Source organism: Myotis myotis, unplaced genomic scaffold (genome assembly GCF_014108235.1).
Source record: "Myotis myotis isolate mMyoMyo1 unplaced genomic scaffold, mMyoMyo1.p scaffold_m19_p_4, whole genome shotgun sequence".
Classification (NCBI taxonomy): domain Eukaryota; kingdom Metazoa; phylum Chordata; class Mammalia; order Chiroptera; family Vespertilionidae; genus Myotis; species Myotis myotis.
This window is the reverse complement of record NW_023416346.1, coordinates 56,318,542-56,335,294: the sequence shown is the minus strand read 5'-3', so window position 1 is coordinate 56,335,294 and position 16,753 is coordinate 56,318,542. Positions and strand designations below refer to the sequence as shown.

General features: G+C 38.0%; 1 protein-coding gene across 1 annotated transcript in view; it reads left to right on the top strand.

The window, feature by feature from the left end:
* IL1RAPL2 (interleukin 1 receptor accessory protein like 2) overlaps window positions 1-16,753 on the top strand; it is a 693,469-nt gene that overhangs the window by 10,411 nt on the left and 666,305 nt on the right. The gene's annotated exons all lie outside the window — the stretch shown is intronic.

Below are 16,753 nucleotides of genomic sequence, written 5' to 3'. Positions count from 1 at the left end.
TGAAAATATTGTTCAACTAGGAGCCCAGTGCGTGAAATCACATAGTGCCGCCCATGCACTTACCGCCCACGCAATCACCATCCTGCCTTGACACCCGAACCTCTCCACAAAGAGCTCCAGCGCATCTGGCCCAGTCCCCAACCCCTCTGGCCTTCTCTGGTTGCTTCAAGCCCCGCCCTCAGTCCCTCAAGTCAACTCAGGCTGGTCCCGCCTTCTCTAGGCACCTCCCCGCTTCCGCCTTGTCTCTGGAGCAACACCCAGCAGTGCACACAGGCAGCCTCCTGCTGATAGGAGCTAGAAAAGAGTTAATATGCTAATGGCCCAGTCGTGAAGCGTTACAGCATCCTGACCATTAGCATATTACCTCTTTATTAGTATAAATACCATAGCTGGTAGTCTTTTGATTAGGTCTGGAGTGTGTGCAGGTGTGCCTCACCTTTACATTAGGTATGTTTTTGAAAAGTTCCAGTGTGTGCAAAGCTTCAATAAATTCAATTTTAATTATTTATTGGAACTACATTGCAAATCTTTATAAAATTTTCATAAAATGGGACTCCCATTTACTGTGTGTGTTATTTAATTTAAACATTTTGGGATTCATTTCTTCCCCAACTCAACCCCTGCCCCAGGGCCTTATATTAACAGTTGTTTTTGCATAGAGCCTCTTCTCTCCCCATTATTTAATCAATCATTTGCTTATATCAATATGGACTTATGGATATTTATATTATACATTGGGTTATAGTTCAATGCTACTTTATTTTCTGGTTCAAATTCTTCCACCTTTGTCCATTGAGAGCCCTTTCAATAGGTGCCTCTGTCCCTTTGGCATAACCTCATTATTGTGGTTTTATTTATTTTAACATTTCCTTATATTCTACTACTATAAGATATTATAGGATTATCAAGTCTATTTTTTACCACAGTTCTAGAATTAGCCATTTTTTTTCCTAAGGAGCCCTGATTCCTTTTAATAGAGAAACCACAATTTGGGTGCTAGTTGTGCTTGTTGCTACTGGGGTGGGGCTATTTTTAGGCACTCTCAGCTGACAGGCTATTTACTTTTAAGCAAAGACTTGTATTATTCCATGAACAAGTGGAATTTTTCAATGTCCTTGTAATCCTTTCCTATAGGTATCTCTCTTTCAAGTACATATCAGTTGGCCATGTTTGTAGCTATTGTAGATACCATCTAAGTCAGTGGTTCTCAACTCACATCTAGATCAATAGAAGAAAATGGGATGGTGTTCTACTGAGAAGAGACTTAATTAAAGCATAAGTAGTGATCTATTTCATCACACATCAGGTCTTAGTGATTGGGACTGATATGTGTAGGTAAAATTTTGAACATTATCCTTCATGTGCGTCTTGATAAGGAAAAAGTTTGGGAACTGCTGTCCTGAAGGAAGCAACTGTGTTTTGTCAACTCAGACATATAGAAATATCTTCCATAATGACATATGTAAAGCAGGTAACATTTGTGTGTGAATAATAAACATGTTTTTCAGATTTAGTATTGGCCATTGATGCCAAATACGTGACAAATGAGAAAGTCAATCCATATAGGTGATTCTATGCCATTGCTAAGGGAGTGACATTTATAATATGAAAGGTTTTGAATTTCACAATATCTATATTCACCTAAAATTTCCATAGAGAAACTACTTTAAGGTAATCATGGATGATTTTTGTATGCTTCACAGATATCATTAAAATTATTGATTTTTATGCTCTTAAAAATGCAGATAAATTGAGTAATATTCTCCACCCATTTGAATCATAACAAGAAAAGTTTACTATTTGTGACCTTTCAGTAGCCAATTAAACATATTTTTTTTGTTTTTCTTTGACCAATCTCAAGAGTATGTAGTTGAATTTTTCAGCATGTTAGTGGGTTAGTAATAAAGAAATGGTGGATAAGCGAGTCATATTTTGAGATACTTATAGCCTTTCTCTCTTCCCACCTGAATCTTTTCAGTGGAGGAAAAAAAAATTATATATATATATCCAGCAACCGGAATGCCAGAATGGCCAATCTCCTGCAGCCCCTCCCCCTGTCCAGCCCTGTCCCTGATTTCCCCCCTGATTGGGGGGGAACCAGCCAATAGCCCACAGCCCCTCCCCTCCCACCAACCTGGCCCCCAAATGCCCCCCCACCCTGATTGGAGGCAAGGCTGGCTGGCCAACTGCCCATGACCCCTTCCCACATCCAGCCCTGCCCCGATCGGCCCCCACCAGGGTGGGCTGGCCGGACCCTACCCGTGCATGAAATTGTGCACCAGACCTCTAGTTGGTGGGATACAAATGATGAGAACAATCTTATCTGACAAAATTTCACACATAACTTCAACAACTTGGAACAAGGGGTGACTTAAGCTATGGATGAAGATAGATGTATTAATGTAATCCTTAATTGAATTCACAATTATTGAAAAGAATCTCCTTATATAAAAACCCTGGGTGTAACATCACGGCCAGAACCGCGACCAACCGGAAGGAAATCAGTCCTGCAGGGGTCGTCTTGGAAACGGCTGTGCTGTCCCCCAGTGGTTTCCTGGAGGGCGAGATTTCAAGCAGGAACCCCCCCTCAGGGTGAGGTTTCAGGCAGGAACCCGCCCTCAGGGTGAGGTTTCAGGCAGGAACCCGTGCTCGGAGCAGAGCATGGAAGTGAAATGATTTGTAATGGATCTATTATTGAAGCTACCTTTGGAAATAGTATATCTATAGATAATATCAAAAATATATCTAAATGTGAAATTCTTTGTCCAAAAAATGAGCATGTTCAAAAATTAAATGAAGAAATTTTGGATATACTCGATGGAGATTTTCACACATGTTTGAGTGATGATTCCATTGATTCCACAGATGATGCTGAAAAGGAAAATTTTCCCATCGAATTTCTTAATAGTATTACTCCTTCCAGAATGCCGTGTAATAAATTAAAATTGAAAGTAGGTGCAATCATCATGCTATTTAGAAATCTCAATATAAATGGGGTCTTTGCAATGGTATCAGATTTATTATCAAAAGATTATGACCTAAAATTATCGAAGCTGAAGTATTAACAGGATCTGCAGAGGGAGAGGTTGTTCTGATTCCAAGAATTAATTTGTCCCCATCTGACACTGGCCTCCCATTTAAATTGATTCAATGATGGTTTCCCGTGATGCCAGCATTTGTGATGAATATTAATAAATCACAAGGACAAACTCTAGACAAAGTAGGCATATTCCTACCTGAACCCATTTTCGCACATGGTCAGTTATATGTTGCTTTCTCTTGAGTCTGAAGAGCATGTGATGTTACAGTTAAAGTTCTAAGTACTTCATCACAAGGGAAATTAGTCAAGCACTCTGAAAGTGTTTTAACTCTTAATGTGGTGTACAGGGAAATATTAGAATAAGTTTAATCACTTTATCAGTCATTGTTTGCATCACTGTTGTTTTTATATCATGTTTTTGTTGTTTTCATATCATGTTTTGTCATTTTTATATCATGCCTCTGTTGTTATATCCTTTTGTTACTGTTTATTTATTAATAATTTTATATATTATTTTAATATACATTTTACTAATTTCCTTTCATCTCTCACACTTCTATTATAGAGAAAGGGCAAATAGCAATATTAAAATATCTCCAGTAATTAATTCCCTTTTTATAAAAATATATTTTATTGATTTTTTACAGAGAGGAAGGGAGAGGGATAGAGAGAAACATTGATGAGAGAGAAACATTGACCAGCTGCCTCCTGCACATTCCCCACTGGGGATGTGCCCGTAACCAAGGTACATGCCCTTGACCGGAATCGAACCCTGGACCCTTGAGTCTGAAGGCCAGTGCTCTATCCACTGAGCCAAACCAGTTAGGACAATTAATTCCCTTTTAATGTGCACAAATTTTGTGCACTGGGCTACTAGTGATTAAAATAATTGAACATCTGTCAAAATCTGTGTGGGAATCACAATATTTAAGTGCAGAGAACCAGATATAGGTTCAAAAACCATTGTGACCATTTACTTCTCCAATGAAGTAGATAGAATAAGGAAACTCATTCTTAAATAGGAACATAATCAAACTATTTTTGGTCTTTAGTAATCATTGAAGTAAATGAGGTTCTCAAAATCTGAATTCCTCACTAACTCTTGCAACAAGGTTCCTTGTGGCATTTGAAAGCTCTGAGGCATGAATTTACCTTGCTATTCATCATATTTGTGTGATTCTTACTCTAGAAAATCATTACCAGAAAAGTTGAATGAGGTGGAGGTATCTATACTAATAAAAGTGTAATATGCTAATTAGACTGGATGTCTTCCAGATGTCTTTCTGTACAAAGCCACAATAGCTGCGAGGGCTAAGGAGGGCCAAGGAGGGCCGGCAGCCGCAGTGGCTGTGAGGGCTGCCAGTAGCAGCAGCAGCAGGATTATGGGGGCGGTGGCTTCCCCTAATCGGCCTGGTTGCCTCCTGCAGAGGAGCAGGCCTAAGCCATCAGTAAGACATCCCTTGAGGGCTTCCAGACTGTGAGAGGGGGAAGGTCTGGCTGAGGGACTCCCCCCCCCCAGTGCATGAATTTTCATGTGCCAGACCTCTACTTTGAAATAAGAACTTCATGTTACTAATTACTGAATCTGTACAATGAGTACAAGTGTTCATTATATTGTTCTTTTTAATTTCAAGTATGTGTAAAATGTTGCATTATAAAAAAAATAAAAGTAAAGTATAAAGCAATTTTGCCTGACTTTAATGGCCTTTAAATGATCCTGACCCATATGTGTGTATGTAGCATATATTAAACAAGTTTTATATTTCAATCAACAAACAACTGTTGAACATGTACCATGGGATTTACTTTATGGCATATTGCAAAGAAACCTGTGCCTTTAGAAAGAGAAGTAGTTGTTCTAGTCTTCCTAAGACTCTAAGAAGTGGCTTTTATCACCTTCCAACCTACTATTCTAATACCCACCATGGTTACCACGAGATTTTCAAGGACAGTGAACATTTCTTATAATTCAATTTCAACTTAACTATTGATCCTTGAAAAGTTAGGAGTTAACAAGTTGGTTGCCTGGGTAGTAATTTCCAGGAGAGCAGATAAGAAAAATGAGAGCCTGGATATAATAGAATTAATTATCTTCAGAAAAGATCCAAGATTGTACAACGAGGTCTTGAGACAACAACAATGCCTTCTCTGGCATGTGTAGGCTAAAGTGTGATGCCATTACTTATTTCTTTTACTGAACTTTGATTTTAAGTGGGAGCCATGATTTACTTATTTTTTTGTGGTGATTATGCATAAGGGAACATATATATAACCTGATTTTATTTTCTAAATCTCAAAAATTTAATAATCTACTTGATTATAAAATTATAAGTAACTTAAATAGCAAAGTATTGGCAATTGTAATCTATTTTCATTTTATTTTTTAGTGAATTTTCTATGCTGTAATGTTTAGGTAGCCATATTGTTGCACATTAGCTATATAATACTCAGAAATATAATCATTCTATGGTACAATACCTATGTAATTTGAACTCCATTCAATTTGTTTATTGGAAGGAAGCAGATGTTTATAGCTTAGTCAGCAGAGTTACCTGCTTTGTAAGAATTAATGAGTTATATCTGATAATCATAAAACAAGAATTGATTCAATTAATCACTGCTAGGCTGCTACACTAGTAACCCATCACGTGATAACGTGCTCAGTAGGCCGCCCGTCACTTCCGCGGGAGCCAGTGGGAACCACAGCATGCCACTGGGAGCCATGCTGCTTCCATGGAAGGCGGGAAGGACCTGCGTTCATTCTGCGGGAGCCGGGAGGGAGCTGCACTGCTTCCATGGGAGGGAGGACGGATCTGTGCTGCTTCCACGGGAGGCGGGCCTGCTGTCTCCTCTCCAGGTCTGCGCTTGGCCACAGAGGCTGCAGGCCAGCCCCCCGTCCCTGTCCCTGTGCGTGTCCACTCCGGCTCCGGGGGGCTGACCCGAGCCAGGTGCATGACAAAGCAAGCATTCCACTAGATCACTAATGGGGCCCACTCTCAGCAGCTGCCTCCCCGGGATTGGGGGACTCTGGCGGGGCTGAGAGGACTGGACACCACTATCTTGTGTCTATGGGCACCTCCATCTTTGTGATGGAGTGACAGTTAATTTGCATATTACCTTTTAATTAGATAGGATGTGTGTGTGTGCGTGTGTGTGTGCGTGTGTGGTTTATTGCATCTCTTGTACAAACTTCAGTGACTTTCTGTAATATAAGTATTTTACTCATATCTAGGTTTTAGCCTATTACAAGATTTGCATATTCAAAATATTTTTAGGGGCTAAAATTATAATATAATTGTGGCAAGCCATCTGAAACATTTTAGAGACTGTAGCAATCCATGGGGCAGGGGCCTAAGCCACAGTCTGGCCTCCCTCTGTGGGAGGCGACTGGCGGGCAGATCATATATTTGCAGGCTATATATATGGATTATTATTCAGCAATAAAATACAATGAAATTCTTGCATTTATGAGAAAGTGGATGGACCTAGAGGGTATTATGCTAAGTAAAATAAGTCAGACTGCAAAAGACAAATGATGTATGATTTCACTTATATGTAGAATCTAAAAAATAAAACAGATTAGTAAATCAATCAAAATCAAAACAGACCCATAGATATATAGAATACACTTATGGTTGGCAAAGGGGATGGAGATGGGAGATGGGTGAAATAAAAAAATAGCAATTAAGTCATAACATAACAAAGATTAGAGAAAAAGAATAGAGAGCTTGTTTCAAAGGGCATCTTGTCTCATGGTTAATTTGTAAATGTTGATGATTTTCTAATCCATTCATCTGTTGATGGGCACTTAGGCTGTTTCCCAATCTTAGCTATGGTAAATTGTGCTGCTATGAACATAGTGGTACATCTACACAATGGAATACTATGCTGCTGTAAAAAAAAGAGGAATTCTTACCATTTGCAACAGCATGGATGGAACTGGGGAGCATTATGCTAAGTGAAATAAGCCAGTCAATGAAGAAAAAATACCACATGATCTCACTAATTTATGGATAATAAAGACCATTATAAACTGATGAACAAAAATAGATACTGAGGCAGAGCAGCATCGAACAGACTGTCAAACTACAGCAGGAAGGCCGGGGAGGGTTGGGGGGGGTGGGTAAGAGATCAACCAAAGGACTTGTATGCATGCATATAAGCATAACCAATGGACACAAGACACTGGGGGGTAGGGGAGGCCGGGGGAGGCCAAGGGGGAAAAAAGGAGACATATGTACCACTCTGTAATATTTTAAGCAATAAAAAAATTAATATATATATATATATATAAACACATATAAAAATAAATGTTGATGATTAAGTTAATATTTCTATTGCTTTTTAGAAGAAAACAAACCAAACTGATTTTGTAAAGGTGTTTCTTTAATTTCTGCTGTCCTTACCTGGGTACCAGACATGAGCCTGTGCTTGCCCATAAGCCTGCTGTCTACCTGGTGTTAGCCAGTCAACAAACAAACAAACCATGATTAATACTTTAAATGTGGCAGCACCTAGGTGAGATATCAGACAAGTGGATAATTTTAAAATAGAATTATGAAGACTTATTAACCAATTTCATATGAAGAATAAGTATGGGGAGGTAGAATAGACCATGATTTTGAGGAATCTTCCTAGAGAAACTAGGTGGTGTGATTAGTGTTGTCTCTAATCATGATAGATGTTATAGGAAGAAGAACGGACCTATATTTGCCTTTATGACAGTCATATAGAAAAAAGTTAGATGATTCTGAGCTGGAAGATAGGCAAGAGTACAGAACCTAAGAAAATTATAATAGACTTGGATGTTTTCAGCACTTAGTTTGTTGTTGTAACCTAGTGCTTGTACAAAATTGCTGTAGATGAAGGTGGGTGGGGGGAGAAGAAAAACCCAAATACACAAAACAAAGGAAGGAATCCTGAGGCCTGGGGGAAGATGGCCAACATTTTGAGGATAGGTTGAGGAAGAACAGCTAGTAATACAGTTATAATAAGATGTTAGAGAAGTAAACATCATGAGGAGAGGGTTTAGAAGTAAGAAGATATTCAGAAAGTTGAAGGGGTTCCAAGTTCCAAGTCATGAATACTGGTAGAGGTCAGATAGGATAAGGGTTATTAGATGTGGATAATATGATATTCTTAGTCAGTCTAGTGTTAGAAATTCAATAGAATGATGGAACAGCAACCAGATGATAGTGGGTTATAGAGTGAAGTTAGAGCAGCATACAGAAATTTTGAATGTTGACAAGTCTTTCAAGATCTCTGAGAGTAACAGCTATGGTGGATTGGCAGGGGGGTCCAAGAATAGATCATGGAAGCATAGTATGTGACAACTTGTTATGGGGACAATTGGCTAATACACTTTTCAAATGAAGACAGGGAGAATACTCTGGCTACTACTGTGTGGGGAGGAAGATAATTATATGTAAAGAAACCTCAGTGATTTCGAAGAACTTGCAATGTAACTCCTGCAATAAAGCAAAACTTCTAAATGCTACAGGGAATAATTATGAAACAACATATTGGCAGTTAAAAAATACCAATGTAATCAAAATAAGAAGCAGTGAGGAAGTATGAAATAGTTATTAGAGTGAGTGAAATTCAGGAGTGGGGAGTTCTTTCTGGAGGAGGTTTTTGTTTGTATTTTTCATTGAAATATCTGGTCTCTCCACAGAAAAATTATTTGGTTGTGGTATGATGTATAGAAAATTGATTCTCTTAAAATTGCTTTCAACCAAACAATAAAGTAGGGATCACTCATACTATAGTGTGCATGATGGTAGTGGAAGGTAATCTTTTGACTTTACCTTGATTGTCCCCTTATTTTTGCCCACATCTTAGTCACTTGCAGACAGATTTGGAACTAGGTACTATACCCTTAAATGACAGGTTATAATTTCTTTCCTTGAGATTGATGACTTGAATTTACTCCTGGAATATCCATAATCCCCAGTAATCTATGAATGGATGATAATATTTATAAACTTTTTTCTTGTGACTTAAATGCTGAGCCCCTCAAATAAATTATAGTTTGTTTTGAATTCAGGGTAAATTTTATTTTGGTGATAAAATTTTATTTTGAATGAGTAGTTTTTAGAATATATATATATATATATATATTTCTACTATAACCTCATCCATTGGCTACACTTTTTTAAACAACAATAAAGCATAACATCTTGATTTACTTTACAGTTTGCTTGGGAGTTAGTGGATTAGTGGCCATGATGTTAAGGGGGTTAATTTTTATTGAGTACTTACTATATTCTGGGTACTGTGCTAAGTGCTTTAAATGAACCAACTCATTGCTGGGAGATTCTCCATGAGTTTTTTAGATTTCTGCATGTTTTATGAGCAGAGGAACTGACTATTCCTTGTCCAAAATTATCTTTTCAAGGAGGTATGTACAGAGAACAATCTTAGAGTCTAGAAATAGTGTTTCCCACTAGAGAAAAGGGCAATATTGCTTACAACACTAGAAAATATAGGTAGTATCTCCCTTTTGAGCAAAGGACTGGCATGATTATGACTTATTAAAAGATTTGTGCTTCCTAAGTTTAGGATTCTTCTCCTGTAATGCAATTCACTGCTTATGCAGGTGTCATCTGGCCCTTTAATGTTGTCTTGTAGGAGTTTGATTTGGGAAGGCATCACAAATGCTGATACTCTGGCTACTTCCATTGCTGTGAATAATTAACTGTCCACTCTGTGACCCAGGAGTTTCTTGTCTTCTAACAACACTCATGAAACTTGCAGGCTAATGAGTTAGCTTGCAGTATGGTAAAATCTCAGACCCTCAAGGTTCTTAACACATGTAATACAACAACCCAACAAGGATAACTCTTTATATTATGCTTACATTATAGGTGAAAAAAACCCACATACCTCAGTGACCTGTCCAAAGATTTATAGTTAGCACTTAATAGAGCCGGGATCTGAACCCAAGCTTCTCTGACTCCAAAAGCCACATTCTAAAGCAGTGAGCTACTCATGTCCAGTTCAGTTGAAGTCACTGGATTGACCTTTTATCTAACTGCATCATGAACCAGAAAGAAATTATGTTGGAATAATCCTGGATTGGAGATTATCAATGTTATGCCAAAGGTTACATATTCATGTCAACAGGAGAGAAAAGCAGTTAATAAATTGTTCTTTGCTCATGCCTCCAATAAACTTTTATTTGTTTACTACCTGGATTTCTGTCTAATGGGAAAAAGTACATAAACTAAAAATCTTTAGTATTGGCATTCTTATAGATTAGAGATATTATTCATGGAAGATGGCATTCTTTGATAAAACAAAGAAAATGAAAGAAAAACCTGAACTCTTCATAACTCTAAATATGATTACTTAAAGACTAAAAAGTTCAAAAGTGAGTTTTTCAAAAGATCCTGTGTTCTCCTAATTTATTATTGTATCACAGATATTTTTAAAATATATTTTATTGATTTTTTACAGAGAGGAAGGAAGAGGGATAGAGAGTCAGAAACATCAATGAGAGAGAAACATCGATCAGCTGCCTCCTGCACACTCCCCACAGGGGACATGCCCGCAACCAAGGTACATGCCCTTGACCGGAATTGAACCTGGGACCCTTCAGTGCGCAGGCTGATGCTCTATCCACTGAGCCAAACCAGTTAAGCTGTAGCACAGATATTTTAATGATTGAATTAAGTTTACATATTTTTTACAGTATACAGTATGCCACATAGCAGATGCTCAATAAATGTCATTTGAGTGCATCTAAAAGGTTGTGGCTCTTTATAAAATTACTAGAGGCCCATGCATGAAGATTCACACAATAGGCCTTCCTTCCCCTGGCTGCTGGCACCCGTTTTCCTCCGGCACCCGGGACCCAGGCATTAGGTCCAGCCACAGCAGCAAGGGTTGGCTTCTCCTTTCTGGCTGCTCCCAGCCCCTCCTTTTTTTTCCCCCAGCTCCTCAAGCAGAGGTCAGGGCTGGCTGGAAGCCAGCCAGTCCTTGAGCGGAGCCCAGGCCCCTAGCCCCTCCTTGAGTGGAGCCCAGAGTGGGCTGGAAGCCTGGGTGGCCCCCGGTGGCCCAGGCCTCGAGCCACTCCTTGAGTGGAGTCCAGAGTCCAGGGCTGGTGGGGAGCTTGGCTTCCTCCATCGCCGAGAGCAACCCAAGCCTCCTGCTCGCCCCAGCTCCGTGGCCGCCGCTATCTTCAGTTGTGTTCTGTCTTCACTCAGCTCCTGTGTATGCAAATTAACTGCCATCTTTGTAGGGTTAATTTGCATAGTCACTCTTATTGGCTGGTGGGCATAGTGGAGTGACACCATTTTGCATGTTTCTCTTTTATTAGTTTAGATATTAGAAAATTTGTCAGAGCTTTGATCCTTGTCCATTTTGTTAAGACTTTCTTTTTTTTAATTGTACATTCTTTTCATTTGGACAAATGTATAGTGACATGTATCCATCATTATACTATGATACAGAATACTTTCACTGCTCTAAAAATCCTCTGTGCTCTACCTACTCATCCCTGCCCTCACCCCAGCCATTGGTAACCGCTAATCCTTTGCTGTCTCCATAGGTTTGCCTTTTTCAGAACATCATATATAGCTTTTTCAGATTGGCTTTTTTTGCCTATTAGATGTATTTAAGGTTCTCCACATATTTTCATGGCATTGTAACTCATTTATTTTTTGCATTTAATACTATTCCATTCTCTGGATGTACTACAGTTTCTTTATTCACCTACTGAATTACATCTTGGTTGCTTCCAAGATTTGGCAATAGTGAATATATCTGCTCTAAACATCTATGAGCAGGTTTTTGTGTGGACATGATTTTTCCATTCCTTGGATAGATACCAAACAACATGAATACTAGATCATATAGTAAGAGTGTTATTTTTATAAGAAACTGCCAAACTATCTTCCAAAGTGGCTGTAACATTTTTAATTCCCACCAGTAATGAATAAGAGCTCCTGTGTCTCCACATCCTCACCAGCATTTGGTGTTGTCAGTGTTCTGGATTTTGGGCATTCTAATAAGTATGCAATAATATCTCATTGCTGTTTTAATTTGCATTTCCCTGGTGACATATAATATACAACTTTTCACATGCTTATTTTCCATCTGTATATTTTCTTTGATGAGGTATACATCAAGTTTTTGGCCCATTTTGAAATTGGATTGTTTACTTTCTTATTAAATTTTAATATATTTTTTCATATATTTTGGATAACCTTTGTCAGATGTGTTCTGCAAATATTTTTTCCCAGTCTGTGGCTTGTCTTCTAGTTCTCTTGACATTGTCTTTTATAGAGCAGAAGTTTTTAATGAAGTCCAGCTTATCAATTATTTCTTTCATGGATTGTGCCTTTAGTGTTTTAATTTAAAAAATAATTGCCATATCCAAGATCATTTAAGTTTTCTCCTATATTGCCTTCTAGGAGTTTTATAGTTTTACATTTTACGTATAGGTCTGTGATCCATTCTGAGATACCTTTTGTGATGGGTGTAAGATTTGTGTCTAGAATCATTTTCTGCATGTGGTCAACTGTTTCAGCATAATTTGTTGAAAAAACATTTGCTCTATAGTCCTGTGTTTTTTTCTTTGTCAAAGAGCAGTTGATTATATTTGTGTGGTTCTATTTTCAGGATCAATATTCTGTTCTATGCATCTATTGTCAAGTGTCTCATTAATACCACATTGTTTTAAATACTGTAGTTTTACAGTAAGTCTTGAAGTCAGGTAATGTTCTTCATATATATAAATACTACTGGAAAAAAAGTATAATGTATGACTTCAAGTAGCTAACATTAAATTTTTGGAAAATAAAGTGAAGTTTATTTATAAATTAGCAAATTCGTCTGTGCTGGCCCTGGCTGGTGTGGCTCAGTTGGATGAGCAGCATCCAGTGCACTGAAAATCACCGGTTCGATTCCCAGTCAGGGCATATGTTCAGGTTGGGGGCTCGATCCCAGGTCTGGGTTTGCTGCAGGTGCATGCAGGAGGCAGTCAATCTGTTTCTCTCTCACATTGATGTTTCTTTCTATCCCTCTTCCTTCCTCTCTCTAAAACCAATAAGAGCATACTAAAAATCCTTCTGTGCTGTACATATTAACATTATTCTTTAAATGTTATCTTTACAAACTGTATTTATTTCTATGAGCTTCTCTAAGTTGTTTTGGATAACTATGAGTTAATTTGGCTGTTAACCCATCAAGATCTGAGACTAGCCAGGGGCTAACAGCCAAATCTTTGGCTCTCATACCCTAACCATCTATATGAGCTAAACTACGTTATTTATCCTTCCTTTGTCTATCTTGTACTCTGCAAAATGTAGATAATACTTACCCTACACATTTTCCTGGATTGCTCACAGAATTAAGTAAAATAAGAGATATGGAAGTATTTGAAATATTACTAAGGTATCTTGAAAATATCTAAGGTATCAATGCAATATCACCACAAAGTCCCTTTGCTCATATTGAGTCTAAATGTACAACTCATCCTCAGGATAAGAAGGGAGCTCAGAAAAAAACTATAGTCACCATTCATTCACACTCTTCAGTTGCCTTTTCAGAGTGGCATAGCTCTAATTGTACCTAATGAAAGAAATGTAACATTTTTAGGTCTTTGTTGCAGAAAACATTTTAAATAGAACTGGCCTGGGGGCATTTTTCAAAATAAAATCTAAATAATGAAAGATTACTAGTGAGAACTATGCCAGGGTTGAATTACACAACTAATAAAAATCTACCTGAGTCTCAGACTGTCAGACAGTCTTGATCACACCTCCCCCAGGTCAGGGACAGAGACAGCAGGCCTTGTCTCTGACTTTGTCCAGAGATCTTGGTCATCATCAGAGACTACATACTAGTACTTGTTTATTGGTCAACAAGCAATTTGTCAGCAGTCTTTTACATGCAAAAGATCAGAGTAAGAGCAAATTCATGCAGAGCTCTAGCCTAAGGTTGTTTGTGGGTAAACATAAGAGAAGACTGAAACCATCCTTTTTACTCCTTCAACCCATCAGCCATCCCCAGTGTGGGTTCCTTACCCTCAGCTCCTTCCCATGATATTGAAGATTCTGATGGCATGGCCTATATAGTTTAAACTTTAGAGGGGTAGGTGAGGAGACACATAGAAATATCTTGTCTTTGGTCCCGGGAAAACTTGCCTAGATGTTTAGTCATTATTATAGATGTTATTTGTTTAAGAAACTCACAGAAGGCTTAGTGGACCTTTTAGTAACAATTTAACCTTGAAGGTTCTGAATTTTGTCTAGTAGGTAGTACTCATGGTACCTGGAAATATTTTCCTGCTTTACCAACTTTCCCTTGATTCATTTCTTTTTCACCTAGGTTGGTATATATATATATATATATATATATATATATATATATATATATATATATATATATATTATAAAAGGCCAGTGGCCATAACGCCATAACACTGGAATGACCAAAGACCGATCACCAGGAGATGCATTGATGGGTCTTGCAGCGCGGCAGAAGTCTATGCAGTGGGAGTCAGTTTGGGTCCTGCTGGTGTGGCAGGAGGGAATCTGGGTCCTGCCAGTGCGCTGGGTCTGGGTCTCATGCAATTTAGCGTGCTGGGCCTCTAATATAAATAAATAAATAAATAAATAAATAAATAAATAAATAAATAAATATTTAAAATATATTTTTATTGATTTTAGAGATGAAGAGAGAGGGAGAAAGAGATAGAAACACCAATGGTAAGACAGAATCATTGATTGGCTGCCTCCTGCATGCCCCCCACTGGAGATCAAGCCCACAACCTGGGCATGTGCCCTGACTGGGAATTGAACCATGGCTTCCTGGTTCATAGGTTGATGCCCAACCACTGAGCCATGCCAGCTGGGTGGTCAGTATATCTTTTTGATCTCTTCAGAACTTCGTGGCTCTCTGGTACTAGGCCTGTCACCCAACTGACCTCTTCTAAATGCTTTTCTATCAAGTAGTTCTCCTAACTCCGTGGCATATCTTAACCCATTGCTGCCAGTGTATTGTTATTATATATGTTATTGTTCATAATTACTATATTACATATATATTATAATGATTATTTGTTAAAATATGCATAAGTAATCCTAGCAGTAATAACAATTCTAAGTACAATATATTAAATATCTATTATGTAGCAAATGCTGTATTATGTGGAGGTTTTTTTTTTTTAATTAAATTTTATTAGGGTGACATTGGTCAACATTAACATATAGGTTTCATGTGTGGATTTCTAAGTTGCAAAATCTGTATATAACACCATGTGTCCACCAGGGGGTGGAGGGAAAAGCGTCCTAATATGAGGTGTATTATGTGTTTTATATACTTTATTTTAATAGTTACAACAGCCTGGAAATATCAGGTATTGTAATCATTCCAACTGAAAATGATAAACATTTTTGCTCATGGTTGTATAATTAAAAGAACTTCATTTTCCAACCTCCAATGGAAACACCATAAAGGACTTCTTATTCTCATTTTTCAGTTGAGGAAACTGAGACTAAGAGATATTAAGTAACTTACCCAAGTTCACAGAGCAAGGTGAACCCAGTGGATCTTGGTTTGAATTTGGTGTTTTGTTAAGAAATCACTACGTTTTATTGATCACGTATTTAGTCTTCTTTGTTTTCTCCTCAGGGCCAAATACATTTGGGATAATTTCTTTCAGGGCATTGGACATTCTATCTACTTCCATTGTTGAGACTATTGAACCAAACTTTATCTTCTTGCCTGAGACTTTAAAAAAATCTGGCTCCTTTAGCTTTATGGGTTTTTTAAAGACTGTCCAATATCTAACAAGAGAATGAAATGTTCTTACATTTGATTCCAACTAGGCATATCTTATGTCTTTAGGTTCTAGGAACCTATACTAAGGAAGACAGAAAAGTAATAGCTCACAATCTACATTGAATGATTGGTTTGCATCTGAACATCAGAATGGGGGTGATTTGATAGCATCCTTCTCAGATGACCCGGGCATAGGCATAGTCAGAAGTACTTGCCAGTAATTATATTTACTGGAAATCCAAGTCGTAGTTATTTTGATTAACTTAACTTATAAACCTAATGGGCAGCAGCAATGTGCCCTCCTATACTTTGTGTTAACGTAGAAAACATTCAAATCTAGCCTGTAAAGAATTTTTGTGAGTTTTTTTGAGCCAAACTGTTGATAATTGCCGGAAAGCAATATCTCAACAGATTGGGATAGTGTTCCTGAGAATGGCGGGTTTTCCTCTATTTTTATACATTGCAATCAAAGGTGGGACCTAGGTGGGTTACTTGAAATCCATTGGTGATAGACTAGAGAGGTGGGAGAAAGCAAAGCGGGAAAACCTCCAGAATTGGATAAAAGGTAAAATTATAGACACATACTTAGATGGGTGTAGGAACAATTAACATGATAACAATGAAGGAATTTGTGGTATCTGTCCTTGCGCCCAGGCACATTAGGTTGTGTCCCCAAGGGTTCCAGAAAAAGGGAAGTTACAAGTTACCCAGATATTTCAAGGATATGTGATTATAGATACAAAAATACAAATAGGCTCAGTTAAGGTAAAGTTTGACCTTGTCAGTGAAAATACTGGCCTAGAACATAACTACCCACCATAACTACTTTTATTTAAAGCTTAATTTCAGACCATCCTTTGTGGTTACTTTAGGTCTCTGAGTTTGCAAGACTGCCATACAGGCCTTTCCTGAGCTTATCAGGTT